Source organism: Enoplosus armatus, chromosome 8, assembly GCF_043641665.1.
Source record: "Enoplosus armatus isolate fEnoArm2 chromosome 8, fEnoArm2.hap1, whole genome shotgun sequence".
In the NCBI taxonomy this organism is placed as follows: Eukaryota; Metazoa; Chordata; class Actinopteri; order Centrarchiformes; family Enoplosidae; genus Enoplosus; species Enoplosus armatus.
In genome coordinates, this window is record NC_092187.1 from 21,517,383 (window position 1) to 21,535,559 (window position 18,177).

The 18,177-nt window shown below is 43.7% G+C and overlaps 1 protein-coding gene across 1 annotated transcript in view; it reads left to right on the plus strand.

The window, feature by feature from the left end:
- The window catches only part of plxna2 (plexin A2), a 135,491-nt gene that overhangs the window by 25,096 nt on the left and 92,218 nt on the right, over window positions 1–18,177 (plus strand). The window lies entirely within an intron of this gene.

Genomic DNA, 18,177 nt, shown 5'->3' on the forward strand with positions numbered 1-18,177 from the left:
GAGGTCATCCAATAAACTGAATAGAACTATATCCAAGAGACACACATAGTTCCTCTTTTGTCATGATAGTTCAAAGCTTTTCATTATAAAAAATGTCCATAGACGTGGCTGTCAGACATTCATTACTTTACATTACATTTATTTTGGTGACGCTTTAATCCAAAGTGGCTCACAATAAGTGCATTCAGTACATCAACTTTATCAAATATGCCGAACTGCTTCAAGTGCTTTTACATTCAGTAGATTTGATTGTAAATACCATTTCTGTTTGCTTAAATTTCCGACAGAGGGAATTTTCTCCACTGAAAAGTAATACATTTTCCAGTTAGAGTGTATGCCTTGCCACACACACTGTGCATGCAAGAACAAATGATCTGCCTCTGGAGGATCAACGATGTAACACAGATGAGAGAGTCCCATGCTTTAATACACTTTAATTAGTGCATTCCTATACCTTAGTTACTGTGTGTTGTCTGCTGTATTACATCTCTAGGCCTTATGAAGGCATTAGAGACAATTTGGTCTCATCTAAGCCACTTACTGGATTGTTTGTGTCGTCGTAGCGGAGTAAATCTTCGGGGGTTTGCCTAGACGTTGGTTGACCGAGCAACCAAATGGATAGCCAAACAATACAGTGCATCACATGCAGCAACAGCTTTGATCATCTGAAATGCAAGTATAAATCAAGATAAGCTCTTAATGAAGTCATCAGTCATGGAAAGACCAAACACACAAACATACACACATTGTGCATGTAGACCGTGATGCACTCCACTGTTTGACCGTAAGAACACGTTTTGTGACCTTTATAATAAAACTTTTTTCTCTTAAGTAAGTTTTTTCTTCTTTCCACAGTGAGTTCATCACCTTAGGTGAAGTATCGTGTGACTATAAGGGGCAGGATCATGGATGTGTGGAACATGACCCACATAAATAATAATTTTATGGATTCCAGAGGTCAATCAAGTGTCACACCACATTAAAGGACAGGTGATTGGTTTGACCAAAACATGATCGATAGGTGACCCCTGCTGAGACCAGCTTCTTTATACTATAGCCTGTTTAGGTGTCAATTGTCTGTCTGTGTGTGTGTGTGAGTGTGTGTGTGTAGGTGTGATTTTGTGTGTCTGTGTGGTGGGTTGCAGGCCAAGCTGGCGGTCATGGCCGCTCAGTCATCCGGGGAGGCAGCTGCACTCCTCGGATCTGTCTCCTGCTCAGCAGGGGGGCCGACTGGGGTGAGGTGGGCTGAGGGGATCGACAGGAGGGAGGGTTGGGTAGGTTAGAGAGGAGGGAGGGAGGGATAGACAGGATCTCTGTCTGTCTGCTGGCTGCAGGCAGCATGTCAGCTGGGCCCGTTCCCCAGACCCCCACCCCACTACCCCATTTCGCCATCCCAGCCTCTCTCCCCAATCAGTGATGGACGGACGGTTTGGAGAAGGAGGAGGCGCACGGCCAGTTAGTTCCGCCCCACAGCGGCCTGCTTTATTGGGCCTTCATTGGGGATTATTGTTATTGAATTATGGAGGGCCTCCCTTCAGACCTATCTCTGGCAGGAAGTAAGGACGGCAGGCCTTCACACAACTGCTGATGTGTGACCCTCTTTCTCGCCCTCATCACCCCCTACCCCCAATCCTCCAGTTCTGCTCCAGCCTCATAGCTTCAGCCAGCCCCAGTTAGCATACATGCCGCTTGGATCCCCTACATGTGCACGCACACAGACACAAGTGCAGACACGTGCAGGTACACGCGCTCATGCACACACATTCAGATGGCAAAGGAATGCACCATTTATAGTCATTTGCCTTTCGGCTGGCATTACCCAAGCATTAAGAGAAAGGGAGAATAAATAAATGGAAAGTGTGAGGCAGACAGATGAGGTGTATGAAGGGGGTCATATGGGGAGAGCTCTGGGTGGGGGGTATCCTGTCTTTCCATATCGCTGCCTGTCTGTTCACCCCAGTCCGTCCCTGTCATTGCCCTCAGGACCCTGCATTCCTCACACCCATCCCTAAACCCCCCTACAGCTGTCTAGCCTCAGCACCCCTCAGCCCGAACCCTCACACATGTGTTCAGTGGAGGGGCACAGACCAACAGACACCCAAGAGACTGAAAACCATTTATGCATGTATGAACGTTTACACACACACACACACACACACACACAAGCACTCGCACACACACACTCGTCATCTGCTCAGCACTAGCTCCATGCCTTTGTAAGGAATTGAGATTATGATTCCCTATTGTGCAGCACCCAGAGGATTACAGTAGGTGATCCTGGCTTTGCTGATGTCTGGGACCTATACGTACATACTGTAGATTAGACACTGTAATTTATATAGAATCACGGGATTGGTTGATGTCATGAAACTATTATGGCTAGACATCAAACTGAATTCCTTGCAATGGTGTTTAGCCGATTATCGTGAGGTAATCTGGTTAAAGACACACTGTTGGCTAAATCTGAGGGATTAACTTTATATCCACCAGGAAATAGTTCATGATACCATGGCTGCCTCATTAATGTTTCCTCTTCACCCTCCAACACACTCCATTCCCTTTTCACATGAGATCGCTTATGAAGGGATTTAGTGACCTTTGACCTCAAGCGACCCCCCACCCTCCCTTGGCGGCTTTACACCTACATGAAAGAATATATGACATCTGCAGCTCTACATTAACACCCAGGACTCTCCACACATACAAATGATCCCCTAAAACACAATTTATAAGATCCTAATAACAAAGCTGTAATCTTTTTTTCACTTTTCTGTGTAAAATAACCAACCAGAAATGGCCGGTACTTCACTGTTTACATACTGAACTCTAAACCTTAATTGAGTTTATGTACATGGTGCTTAAACTTTCAGCTGCTCAGTCAGCACAGAACCCAGATTGTTTTCCTTACCCCTCGCAGGTCCAGTGGGATATTCTGTACCCAACCGAAACTGATCCTGTTTTTTCTAGCCTGTATATTGTACCACAACAGTGTGTGACGAGTAAACTATTCCTCTTGCCATCTGCAGTTGTCTCTCTCTCTCTTCTCTCACACTCCACGCTAGGTGGGACAGTGAATCAAGTGCATAACTGTTGTCTTCGTGGCTCATTTTGGATGCACTATGACCTTTCCTTCGGGGAGGGTGTGTGTATGTGCGTGGCTGTGTGTGTGTCTCAAGGGGGTATCCACTGTCTGCCCCCTCTAAGACAGAGAAAATACCTCCCTGGGTCTGCCAAAAACCGTTAACCAACCAAACACCCATTTCTCCTCCTCCCTCCCTCCTCCTCCTCCATCCTCCTCTTCATTCTCCTCATGGTTACTTCCCACATATGGACGCAGTTATTTAGTCTCTTGTTGTAGGGGAACAAAGAGAGTGTAAGCAGCGGTCAGGGGGGGAGAAATGTAGACGCATTATATCAATGTGCTATGAATCCTTCCCACAAGGCTTCTACTCTTCCCAAACCCCCCCCCCCCCCCCCCCTTCCTTTCAAAGATGGAAAAACAAGCCGCTAGGTTTGTGTTGACCCAAACATTTATGTGGTTTTTACAGTAAGAAGAACAAGGAGGGGAGACATGGAGAGAAAGGGGAGAAGAAAAGAGATGTATTTTTCCAGAAAGAGACAGAAAGCCCAGTTGTGGGATAACAGGAAGCCAGAGAGTTATGGGGGGATCTGGACCGAGGTACCCAAACATGGAGCCGTCTGGCCGGAGTCTGTGGTCAGCTCATGAAAGAAGAGAAAATGGAGAAAGCGGGTATTGTTTGATGTGGCTCTTACAGCTTCGTTTCTTTAGCTAATTAAAGACGAGAAAGGACACTGTACCTGATCCGCCAGCTTAGCTCACATTTGAATGGTACATTCAAATCAAGGTATCAATTACATTCAGCCTTGAAATTTCAATTTCAAAGCCTAAATGTGTGAAAGTAGATGAACATTTCCTCCTAGGAGAATGATCTCATCCTAAATCTGGCTGAGTCGTGATAGAGCAAGAGTAAGAGAAAATGACAGTATACTGTAACATGCTTCCTTTTTGGATTTCACGCTCGTCTTGTATGCTTTTTGGCAGAAGATTTTTAGTGTAACAAAACCCTCTACGGCCCCCGCTGCTAACGCTAGACATTACCTCACAAAAGTGGATTTATACAGAGGAAATAGCTAATCCCTCAGGTAATATGGGCATGAATCAGTCAGGCCAGACAGCAGCAAAGATCACGCTCGCTCCCTCTCTCTGCTCCAGACACAGCACAGATAGCCCTTCAGTGCAGTAGCTGTACTGTACATGTGGAGGAGAGGGAGAGGAAGAGCTGTCACAACCCTTTATACTTTCACTCTCACTGTAGCTCAAGGCTAGATCATAGAGAGTGTGTGTGTGTGTGTGTGTGTGTGTGTGTGTGTGTGTGTGACTGTGGTAGCAGTGCAGGAAAGAATAAGGGGTGGGGTGTTGTTAGTTTAATTCCTTGCAGTTATATGCCTTGCCGGATAAAGAATACACTCATTTACGCATGTGCGGGCAAACTCACACCTACATTAAAGTATTGAGCAGATACATACTGATTCTACCCAAGGTGTAGTAACTGACAAGTTTGGGGGCACCTTGCTGCTTTCTGTCTCATTATGAGATCCTTAGAATATGCACCAATCAAGCACAGCATCAGATTGTGTCTCCTCCCCCAGGGTGTTATTGCACATCCCCAATTTCTTCACTGCACTCACTACGCACACTCACGCACACACAAACTGGCTGGCTGCTGACCGGCACTAATGCCCTAGTGGCGCTGTCCTACATACTTGGTACGCTAGTGTCTGTTGGCAACCTCACTCACCCACCCTGAGCTGGAGGCGGATGGGGAGGAGAGGGCTGTCTTCACATACACCTCATCTCATTGCCCATGCTCCTTCTGTAGTTCGCCAGCGGAGCAGCTTTAAGGCTAGACCATCCTGCTTGGAGAAAGAAGACGTTCAAATAAATCTTAATGTTTCAGCATCAACATTTCTTAAGCCCAGTTTTATAGAAGAGAAAGAGAGAGTATGGTGGTTTATAATTGTTCACACCAGCAGTCAAGCAATGACTTGTATTGTTAAAATTAGAAACAACAAGTACAGTTGCACTTCATTTAATTGCCTGGTGTCCCTTTGTGTTACTTATTTATTCCATTCATCAGAATTAGCACCAGCTGTGTTCTCTGTCAACAGTGGACATTGTTTCTGCAATTCTATTAAAATGGCACATTCAATTTCCCTACATTCCCCAAGAAATGTCTTGAGCCTGTCACTTCTAAGGATAGGTTTGAATTTTTCCAAGTCTCTGTTAATACAACACTCACATGCGATATACATTGAAAGAGTTATGAGTCACTGTAATCATCCCTGCTGTCTGCAGTGGCCATGATGCGATACCTGCATAGAGCAACTGCACTGTAAGAAATGTGGAACAAAATTCACAATCCTTGTTATGTGCAAATTGCTTTCCAAAGTTTAGAAGTTTCATAAGTCTCAGTTAGCATATTTTAATGTGGCGGCCAATATGTCCAAGACAAATTACATCAACAAAGACAAATTAAGTAATCTTGAATCTTGAATTTTTAATCCAGTGGCAATGTTTTACTGTCTTTTTATTTCGTACACACTTCCTGGTAGTCACATATAGGTTTGTTGCCACACAAAACACCAGCAATAAGCCTACATGATGTTAACCCCACTGAGTAGCAATAGGGTACTCAGATTGCTGAAGTCTCATATTAGCTTTGGCTGAACTCTGGAATGCAATTTTGCGCTGAACGACGACTGTGTGTTTTGCCCCAGAGTATAGTGTTCTGAGAAGGGAGAGATGATTAAAGCAACCCTTAACTCTTTCAAAATGGGCCTGTGAGTATTGGTTTTAGACAGTGGACCTTACCTAAAGTAGAAAACAACAGACACTGTGATTACTTCTTGTTTTACTCCTGTAAGAAACCTGTGATAATGTAATTGAAATGTTTTCTGTGACATGGTGAAACAACATAGGAGCAAAAGTCAGCAAACTGACTCAATAATGCAGCAATATTTAGCTGAAGTTAGCTAACAGCAGCTAACATTAGCCACTGGTTGTATCTGAACAAATAAGGCTATGGTGGCAATACCTATGGGTCTATTATATAGACATTTTTTACAGAAGACATATTGACATGTCAGGCATAGCCCAGGTATAAATAATAAAATTGATGATGGCTGAATTCCATGTAGCTGCTTCGATTTGGGGGAGGTCCTGGTATTGTGCACACACTGTCAGAGCTTGGTAATAACATTGATAATGTTATAAGTAACACCTGTGCTTCCTACTATGACAAGTCAAAATGTGTGCTGTGAAAAAAGGCCTATCCAGGATGGGTCTGCTAAAACCTGAAGATACCCTGTTTACCCATTTCCCAAATGTGACCTGCAGACAAATTGGAGGGCTTGTATCCATCGCTGCCCTTCCCCTGTCCCTTCCTGATTGCCACATGGCACTGTGTGTCTGTCCGTGTTAATGTCATGGGCAGAGATGGTCTGACCGAGCTGGCCGGTCCGCACCCTGAGCAGGGGGAGTGCCACTGTCTGGGCTTCTATTTATCCAGCCATCCCTGAACCCTCCATCGCTCCCCTCTCCCTTTGCATATGGAAGAGGGGAGCAGAAGCTTTGCAGTGTGATGGAGGTGTGTATTGACCCAGCGAGGCGATGAGGATGGAATACTAATAGGGTTAATAGAATTAATGGTGCTGTCACCCTTGGTTGGGGAGGAGTGCCAGGCTTTTCGCTAGCTGTTTGCAAACTGATTGCTTTCTGCTTGCTGTAGCTATACCCTGGCTCTGATCCGAACTGTGTCTCTCTGTCTCTGACTCTTATTGTTATCTTCCGTCTCTCTACGTCTTTGTCTGTCTCGTTCTCTTCTTTCTCTACACTGTATCTTTCTATTCCTCACTCATTCTCCCTTCAAATAGATAAAAAAAAAATCGGCTTTAATAATTCACCTTTGTCGCAAATGTCCTTTGTTCATTCAGTTATTGATTTTATAAAGTGGTTGTGATCTATAAGTCTTTATATTCCTTGTGTCCTTGCAGGGGCCTGATTTGTGTATGTGTGTGCGCATACGTGCTGCCTGTTTATGTGTGTGTGTGTGTGTGTGTGTGTGTGTGCGCGTGTGTGTTTATGATTCTGCACTGGTCCTGAGGCAGGCAGAGTGTGTGTAATAATGGAAGGTTGACATTTAAAGCAGTGTATTTAGTGCCACTGAATTAGCATACTTTAACTGGCTGGTCTATTTCTTCTGGAGAGAAGCAGGCATTAAATCCTGACGCAAGATTGGTGGGCAATTTTAAAGAGCTTTAGTGAAGATTCATAGACTACAAAATGTGCTGGCATCACACACAAACACACACATAGACACACACACACACACACACAGTCCTCTCTACCTCCTCTCTGTCTCTGTCTCTCTCCTGCGTTTTCAACTTACTCTGACCCGACTGTACGCTGCTCGTCTATTCTGCGTACGCAGCATTTTCCTCTGCTGCCGCTTCAGAGCATGTGTATGAGTTATGAGGGGATGAGAGAGGATGAGAGTGTGTGTGTGTGTGTGTGTGTGTGTGTGTGGGTGTGTTTGGGGGATAAAGGAAGATACTTTGTCACCAACACATGTCTCTACTGATGAGTATCTCTGATCCCCTGGTCTACAGGAAGATGTGGGCCTGTTGCTGTTTTGCATGTATAATGTGCAAACAGAGAAACACAGCCGCGGTGTGAGGAGTCGGTGAAGTCTCTGTGTATACAAGTGTGTGCCTGTCTGGTTATGTGTTTGTGTTGCTCGCACTAAATTTGGTAAATGTGCATAGAAATTGTTGACCACGATAGACCACAAGTCATTCCTCACAGTGTTTTCTAATTAGCAGACTAATGAATCAAGGCCTGATTTGCTGCTCTCTCATAGAACGAATATGCCTGAAAGTCATTAGCTTGTTTTATGTGCAGACAGCATTACACATGCTTGCTTGGACATACTTTACAGAGTGGAGGTATAAATGTCATCTAGACTACACAGGCTTGGCTGGATTATTTATGTACAGTAAAGCAATTTTTTTAATTCAATTAGTGATTTGCTTTTCATGTGGATTGCCCTCAAAGCCTTTAAATGCTAAGTACATTGATCTCATTGGTTGGATAATTAGGCCACACATATACACACACACACATTATCATTTATGTGTAAAGCATCAATTATACAGCACTAAGGTAATAAAATAAATCAAATAAAGGCTTACTCGTCTGATTATTGCATTTCAAACAATGTAAAATATTGTGTTACCCAGGTTGCATTATTTATGAGGCTATTTCTTCACCTTAAAGTAGGCAGTTTTTTCTGATGTACTGCTTCGTTGACGGAGAAGGAAAGTATGAGAAAGTATTTCATTTTGGGAAATTAATGGAGTATAATTAGTAATGTGGAATGTGCAAACATGATTACACTTTATATTTCTTTTCAATATATTCTTTTAATAATCTCATGTTATATTTGTATTTGTGTATGGTGCCCTGCCATTATTAATTATCATTAATAACCAGTAATTAATTATTATTATTAAAGGTCAAATTCTAGAACAAATTACAAAATGGAAAATGTGAAAGAAACCCTTTGTTTCAGTGTAGAAAACAAAATAAATGCGTGGACTGATACTGAAGTCACAATGTTGGTGTTGTAACTGCACCAAAAAGCTATTAACCTACGGAGATAAATCAGGTTTAACTAGAGTCACGACCCGAAATATCCTGTTTGTATCCTGAGAGAGTGTTTGTGCTGGAATGCCGGTGTTTCCTGGCACGCTGATGTTACCACATGTTCTCACTGGGGAAAAAACCAACACTGAAATAACCAAAAGTCCCTTGAAGCACACAGACCAAAAAACGATCGGCACACTTTCGTAACCAGTTCATTCTGAGCCAAAGGTGGCTTAAACAATAGTGATGACATAACAGTTTTTTTTTATCTCTAAGAAAATCTATGTATATACACACACACACACACACGCACACACATATTCACACACACTTTCAGTTGATTCCCTGCTGATCTCGTGTCCAAAGGGAGAGATGTTACCATGACAACCCTTGTCCAACACAGGGGTTTTGGCCCGCTTTTCTTGTGAGCATGTTGAATGGGGTCAGACAATACAACCCCCCCCCACCTCCCCCCCAACTCATCCGTAGCATCACTGTCTCCCTGCAAAGGACTGATTGGATAACCCCTGTCCCTCATAGTTCATCCCACTTTCTTATCCCTCCCCTCTCATACTTTGTTTCTGTTGGCCAACAGAGGTTAAAGGTTCACAGGGTGGTGTCCATCTTAGCCTTGTCTCTTTGTGGAAACCTACAGCAGGAGCTCTAATTATCCAGTGGCTGCTGGGAACTTGGTAGGTTAGAGGTAATAGGAGGTGAAAGGTTGTGACATCGGTCTCTATGGAGCTATATGTGGTATGGGCTGGTTTTAGGGCACTGGTGTGATGTCATGGAAAGGAGAGATGGACGTCCTCACCTGACCACCTACGGACTCTCTGTATCTTCTAAACTAATCTGACATTTTCATTAATAAATGTCAATTTGGGTACTCTTTGTTCTGATTGATTGAGTTCATGATGTGTTCATGTGATAAACACCGGGGCACGTAGGTTTTTTTTTGAGGTAAAAAATATTGATATATGGAATTAATATCTCATAGAAGAAGACATGCTTTCATGATATCTGGATTTAAGGAAAGGAAAAATAACTCACATTAGGCTGCACACAAGCACAGTACAAAAAAAAGCAATGACTTATTGACTGATGGCACCAAAAATAAACAGAAATATGGATCTTGCAGATTACCACTTCAACATTATCCTGCTCCGAGATATAATCTTTCTCTTGTCTTCAATCTATGTATCCATCTTTCTATGATATATGTACCTGCGACTGTGCATCTCCCCTTATTCTACCTCAACATTTCTCTCCCCTCTTTATGTTCTTTGCTTCTCCCCAGGCCCCTTCACGCTCATGTCTCATTACATGCCACGTGCTTATCCGTAATAGGTCCAGCTCATGTCAAAGAGGGCCCACATTAATGTGGCCTTGATGAAGACTTCATTGCGTGTCAAAGCCTCATAGCAATATAATACATTCATCAATAACATGCTCACTCACCACTGGCAAATACATCTCAGTAATATCAACCACAGCATGAAACATATAGGGAGGTTATTAAAGCTCACACACATTATAGGTGTAAAAGGTGGGCTTGATTGAAGCGCTTTTATATTCTCATTTGCTGTGCAGATCCCGCTGGCTATAATTTCCTAGTATCTCACTTCTACCTGCCAATCTTGTCCCACATTTAAATCTCACAAATCCGGTGGGAGAAATTGAAACAATTTCCGCTAATTTGCCCCTCACCTGAACCTTTTCTGAGCTACTTTTTGATTCGCATATCTTTGTGATCTACTTTGAAGTATGCCGAGGGAGAAAACAGGAGGTGTGATATTTTCTCCTGGTTCAGACTGTTTGACATTCCTGTCATAACTTTTGTCTAACCATCAGTGCATTGGCTCTGTGTACTGCTTGTAATAGTTGTGTGATTGCGCAGTCCCTTGCTTATTTACTCGCATAAAATAAGTATAGCTTCTTTCTTCCTTCAACATGTTCATCTTAGAAGTAAGAGCTCGACCTTTGAAACATCATTTTCCCAGGAGAGAAGGCTCCATTATTAGAAGTCAGGCTTTTGTTAGAAGTATTTGTTGTTATATTTTGTTCTGATAACATGGAATAGTTAAATATAACTGGGAGCATGTGTGTAAGCGTGTGGGCTCGTGTATAATCGCATAAGCATGTGTTTTATCTTGCTATCATATATTGTGAAGGTGCTGTACATTAAACCTCAACAAGGGCTAAGTAGTTGTCATCACCAGGGTTGAAGTGTGAATACTGCTGTGTCTCTGTAGGGAGTAGCCACAGCGCTGAGACCTTTTTCTCACCTTCCCTTTACACTTTGCCAATTTTCATTCCTACTCTTTGAAACATCCTTCTTTTCCATTTTGTAGTTGTTTAATCCACCTGGTCTCTCTCTCTCTGTCCCTCTGTCTCTTTCTTCAGTTGGGTCAGCCAATAAAGGAAAACTTATTGTGGTGTCAGCTATTTAGTTTGTGTACTTTTCTCTCAATGTTTGAGTGCCAGTAGTAGAAACTGTGGCGAACCCCATTTTTGAGGGCAAAGCAGAAAATCCCTCCCACCACATCCCTCCGTTTTTGCTCTCTCTGAACCATCTTGGCCTGCGTCCATCACCAGCATGCTGGCCCCTGTTCAGTGTTTTAATGTGGAGCTAAATATAGGCCTCGCATTGTGCCGCTGTGTTTAATATGTGTGTTTGGGCTGATTGGAGTTTAGGCCTGATCTCATCCTACCACAGACCCCTAATGCATGCCGCGGTCTCTGGTTTCTATTTGGACTCGGGGGCAAACAGGGGAAAGTGCTGATATAATCATGTTTAGGGTTGTGAGTTATATGACCGAGAGAGACGACAATATTACAGAGCCAAAATGGAATTGAATGGGTCTTGGATAGAGCTATTACAGAGACAGTAGTTGTGAGATTGGTTGTTAAGACTCACAGAGAATCAATTTGGTAGGGTGTTTGCTTTCGATGTTTAGAATGGTAGTTTGAATGGTTATCATGTGTAATTTGTCTGGTTCAGTCTCTTGCATTTCTGTCCCATCACATGAGAAAAGATGGTGTACTGGAGAGGGTTAACTGCTTTGTACATGGAGCGGAGAGGCAAATCAATAGGCTTTATGGTGCCTGGCCAAAAATATGAAGTAATTGCCCCCTGTATTGACTTAAGGCTCAGGTCATTTTAGCAGATATAGTGCCACCATATGAGCAGGTTAGGGAATTAGGGAGAGTTACATTTATGTGAAAATCCCTGTGTCTGTTTCTTTCATTTGCTCCTCTCCTGCCCCTCCATCCCTTATGAAGCCTGTTTCTCTCCAACATTTCCTCCAATCTCTACATCTGTCCATTTTCTTTTCCTCTCCCTTCTTCTTCGCGCTCTCCCTGGCTTTCCTCATGTTCCTCTCCTCCGTCACCACAGAGAGGCCTTTTTGGCCTCAGTCTGTCCGATGGGAAGTGACACACAGCGCATATAGGCAAGCAGGCTAACATACGCCTTATGGGAGCTTATATTGTACACAGGAACAGGAACAAAAGAGATGGCGTGCTGGGCTGGTGGGAGCCATCACACACACATACACACAACACATTTCTACATGCCGCTCACTACTGACACCAGAATTCTTCAGCCTGACACTGGTGATGGATTAGATGCGTTATCGAGGCGGAGAGAGGCTCCATGTTTTCTCCCAGTGCACAGAGAAAGAAAGTGAGAGAAAGAGAGAGAGAGAGAGAGAGAGACACACACACACACACAGGCAGCTGAATAGCCTGTACCCATTCCACCCGAAGTAAAGAAATACAATAGCAGTCTGCAATATTTCAAGCCGAGTTTCCAGGACAGACACGCGAATAGATAGAGATAGAGAGCCTGGTTGGTACACACTGTTCTGCCAATTGTTGAATACAGCCAGTTGATTTGTATCTATGTTAATCTGCGTGTGTGTGTGAGAGGATGCTCATTTATGTTCCTTCATGAGCCGTGTACATGTGTATGTATGGGCATACATTCATGTGTATGTATGGGCATACATTCATGTGCATGTGCCTCTGTTCACGTGCTAAACAGAGGAAAAAAGGATGAATTTGTCTCGCTGGTATCTGACTTTTGGTGTGTTGGTGATAACGCCCCATCCCAGCCCCAACTCACGCCCAAAGGGACTGACTTCATCATAGGCTGGGCATTATACATCCATCTCCAGGAGGATGGATCTGTCAGTACACCTCATACCCTAGTGCCACCCTTCTTTCACACTGCCATGTAACATGCAGTGCTCACACTCGCATACATGTACACAGGCACTATTACACAGACTCTTTGAGTTTGAATCCAGTTGGGTCCTTAGTGTCTGGGTTTGCATAGTCTAGTGTTCATATGGGGTTCCTCTGGGTGCACTGATTTCCTCCCATGCTAAAAGACACACTGGGGCCATTCTCGTGTCTTTGCCCATAACCATAGATCTGGAGTCCTAAACACCAAATTACCAAATTACAAATATGTGAGAAAATGTCTTTTTCTTCCTCAAAGTTGTGCTTGCGATGCAAAACCAATGACCCGGCTGTCACAAAAGCCTTTCAAATCCTGCATGCCTCCTGACAAGCGTCACTGGCTCTTAAAATGCTGTCAGCAGTCTGTCACCTGTCATCTGGCCCAAGGTACCAACCAATCTCAACATCAAATCCAAGGCCATTTACTGAGGCAAAGATTGCTCCCACCAGACATATTGGATTTGATTGGATGAAGTTTATCATGGTCATTGTCAGATCCCTTTGACCTGTGTCTTTTTCAATCGGCATGACCCCACTTGGCTACATATCTTTCCCTTTTCCTCAGCTGAGCCTGTTCTGTGGTGTCTCTGTAAGGGGTCATTTCATTGAGACAGAGCAAGAAAGTGTGTGGTGGGGGTGGGGGTGGTGGTGGTGGTGTGCTTTTGCAGAACCTAATCCAGTGCGTGGGATCAGCCAGATAAAGGCAATGCCTCTCACTTCAACATCCAGGACTGTTGAACTGGATTAGTGTAGATGCAGGAGATAGCTGCCAGATAGGTTACTTAGGGAGTTCAACTTTCACTCTCCACTCTATTCCTCTCTCTCTCTTTGAGCACAATATGTTTCCTCAGCAATAAAAGCACAAAAGCAACTGCCCTAAAATCAACTCCCTTTATGCTATTCTGGTACAAGGTGTAGGTGGAAGACCTACAATTTGACTTAATCCTATCCTGGTACAAGGTGTTAGCGCAGTGTGCCATACACTGAGGTTTGGTAAAGATTCCCATGCGTGGGTTACAGTCTGCTCTGCAAGCTGAAATATGGTGGTAAAATAATGTACACCCTCAGATGGATTTGTATTGGTGTTGGCAGCCACCTGTACTCATGTGCATACTGTTTCAGAAACACTAACCTCCCTCAAGGCTAAGGTTAGAAAATAGCTTTTTTTTTCCAAATCTGAAAAGAAAGCAGCTCTCAGGTAATAGTTAGCAGCTGTGGCAATTAAAGGAGAAACATTCTTTAAAAATTGAGTGGCTAATGTTGAACAAACACTTGGAGACAAGCTGTAAAACTAAAGACTAAACGGGTAAATCAGCAAATCATCCCTCACAGTGTTGTGCTCTTCAAAATGTGTTTATATCATTTTAAAACTAAATTTAAACACTGTCACTTTATGTCTCGGCTGCTTCTCATACAGTGTAGGATTATACCATTCAGAAACAGGTCATTTTGGCTTTTTGCATATGTTGTATAACAGTGTCTGTAGGGGGGTAACCTGCCTTTTCCTTCTATCTCTGAGCAGCAGCATCCACAATGCACTGCAAACACACATTTGATGCACTTTTACCCTGGATTTATTCAGCACTTTTCACTCAGCAAATTGCTTCACACAGACTCACACGGTTGGGGATCCAGTGTCTGGCACCGTGTTCAAAACCAGTGAGACCAAGGGAGAGAGAGAGAGAGAGAGAGAGAAAGAGAAAGAGGGAGAAGGGCAATTTGAATTGGAGTTTGGTCAATCTTCAAACGTTTTTCCAGGGTGCTTACATGGTCTGATCAAAAGCACCCCACTGGCAAAGGCCCTTGTAGCCACGAGGGGAGGCCTCTGATGCCTCTGCCATGGCTTCCCTGCTGGCCAAACCCCCCCATCTCCCACCCGCTTATGCCTGACTAGGTGCTGCAACATAAAGTCTGAACACAAAAACAAAAGTTCCTTTTTTATTCCTTCTTTTTAGCAGCTTGAGAACTTTGCCCTGGTGCAACCAAAAATGGAAAATTCTGACATAAGTAAACTTTGGGAAACATTTTGAAATGAACACGAAGATTAATAACACTTAGCTTATCATTATTTTAACTTTTAAATTATGAAAATTAGAAAAATGTAACAAACATCTGATTGAATGCATTTGGCCAGCATTCCTGACCTGTGTGAGAATGCTGTAGGACTCTAAGCAGCCAGGTATCATGTCAAGAGACAGTTTTTAGTTGTCCTATAAAAACACAGTAATTTCAAAAGTTTCAAAGTTATTTAAAAGTGATGAAAGTGGTTTGGATTTTTGAAAACTAAAAATGGCAACCCTGCGTGGGCTCCACGATTTATAGCTCGCTGATTAAGAAGTACTCCTACTCTGTGACGCCTGGGGACATTTATTTCTGTCCTTAGTTGTCCAGGAGACTTTAACAATGCTTCTGTGTCTGTTTGGATTTGTTTATGTATGAAGTATACTGTATGCCGTATGTCAATGTTATGAGAAGTATGAGTGTAAACCTCAGTCTCTGATCATCACTTTTAGACATTCAAGACAGCACTGTTTTTTCTTTTCACAAATATTAACCACACAGGCCATGGCGCTCCTGGAGTACATGTAGAGTGTTTTTCAACACTCTCATTCGTCTTCACCTTTTTTCACCCTTCCTCACTTTACTCAGTTGCAGCTCCCTGATGCCGGTGATAGAGAGAGAGGCTAGCTAATGGGTTTGGTGTTGAAATTGGGGACCATGTTAGACCAGGCCAAACCAAGGACAGCTCTCTGGGGCACCAGCGGATGGGTCCTCCTAAAATAGAGGGACCGTAATATTATCAGAGGGGCTTGAGGGTATGAATCCAACCTGTTAGCAGCCTTCTCACCCAGCCTGATAAATAATTCAGGGTCAAACGGGGCAGAGAGGGGTTAGGTTTAAGTACCTGAGAGAGCAGGCTGAAGATTGAAGGAAAGCGATGCTGAGGAAATGGATGTTTTGGGCCTGAGAGTCGCTTACTCAGGTGGTAGAATGGTAGCGTAGGAGTGAGTGAGGGAGTGTGGTAAACACATGGAGTTTTCCGCAGAATTATTTTTGGTCCAGTAAGCACTGGTTTCTCCATTTGCTGTACTTGCCCAGGGTTTTCATTTCCCTCTTCTTCTTTTTTTTTGTCTCATTCGCCCACCCAGAGGTGAGCCTGCCCTGCAAAGTACTTCACATTCAACCAACCCACCTCACACACATGCAAAGATTTCTTCACTTCCTTACAATATTGTGGGTGTGTGTTTGTGTCTGAATATGTGCGAATGTAACACACTTTGCAAGATTTACAGCTACTATAGTAAAGCAGCTTCTTAATGTGAAAAGCAACTGGATGTGGGTGTGTTTGTGAGTACACGGCTGGATAGTGTGAGTGCTTCTGGAGTGCTCGAGTGTCAGTTATGTTGATGCCATTTCTCTGTGTGAGCCGTAAGCCTAAGCTGTTGGAAAAAAAGGAGTATATACAAAAGAAGCAGAGGCTGAGAAACAGACTGTATTGGTGACTGGGAAAAGGGAAGGTCATTCATTATTTATCGCTTTGTAAGCACATCTACACTCCTGATTAAATATGTTTGCTTAACAGGACAGTTAACTGTTTAGGTATTGCAAGGCCCGGTATGCTGTGCTTTTGTTGTAGTGTGTAACGACGTGTTATACCCCTACCTGGAGAGTAGATGTTTTGTTGTGGACACGCTCTAAGACAGCTGTGTTTCTGGCCAAATGTGAATTTAGAGGCCCCTGGACAGCGGTGAGAGACTGTGTGATAGCGATCTGATTCAGATGAACTGCAGGCGTGCAGGGGGAAGGTCGGGTTATCTTGTGATCCCTCGTGGCGGCCTGCTAGGACACATATCATAGCTTGACAGACTGCTCCTATGGGTGCACACACACACACACACACACACACCACCCACAGTGACACAGTAGTGAGCAGAAGAGCACTGGTCTGGCCATCCGCCGACATGCTTTATGGATGAGCATATTTGCTGAGGTCTCCCTCCACACTGCAGTGTCAGTAACCAGATGAAGGCTGGCACAGCCCCCACATCCTGCCTTTCTCCTCCCACATATGGTTTTCGCATATGTCTTCTTTTCAATGTTTGGATTAGCCTGCCAAGGTCAGACGTAGGTCAGCCGTGGAAGGCTCAACCACTTTGAGATCTGCCCCTTAACTGTGCCGCCTGCTGCCGTGTACCCGGCTAACCCTCAAGCTTTGAAGGCAAATCTCTGGGGGCTTTGTGCGAACTTACATCACGTTTCTTTTACTTGACCATCCAGCAGTTTGACACACATTCATACACACCCACACACACACACAAAGACCTGTGTGTGTGTGTGTGTGTGTGTGTGTTTGTGTTAGCGTGCACATTTATTCACATACCCTCCTAGTTGATCTTCTTTTGACAGACATATGACCTTGACTTTCCCCTCTGTGATGTTTTATTGAGAGTCTGGCTGCTCTTTGGGGCTGTCACCATCTGAATAGATAGATGAATGTTTGGGTGGAGGAAGGCAGGCGGGGATGGACAGATGATAGAGCCATCAGCTTTCATGGGTGGAGGAGGGCCTGTTGACATGCGACATCACAGAGACATCTCTCACGCCCAGCATCAGGAAACCCAAGCCGTGATTTACTGTGCTGGTTATATATTTGGCCAACTGGATCTGAAGAATAAAGAAGAAACAGGGCTGGCATTGGCCCATGTGGGTCAGGGAGGGTCACGTACCTCATATAAGTCATTAGAATGCTTTTCCACTGTTGCTGTAGTTATGTGGTCTTGGCCTCAAGTTCAAAGCTTTACTGAGGGAATACATCATTCATCAGGAGGAAGAGGAAAGGAAAACAGAGCTAAGGTTTCACAAAGGTCTAATGATATCAGCAAATAATTCACAGTTGTTGTAACTCCATCCTACATGGGATCACAGGGGGCTGACATTAACCTCACAACATGAAACAATACAGTGAGTGCTGCACATCTTTGGCAATTAAAAACAAAGTATTTGAAAGTCAGTTAATCGCCTCTCTGCCGTTTTCAGTTCTTCACTCTCTCTTTCTTCACTATCCAAACAGCCATCATGGAGTACCTCCACCTACCTGAATCTCCAAGTAGCTAAATGATAATGTTAGAAAATATTATTTGACCCACGTCTGTCATCCTTGTCAATCACTCTTGGTCTCTTTTCCCATTCCTGCTGTCACACTGATA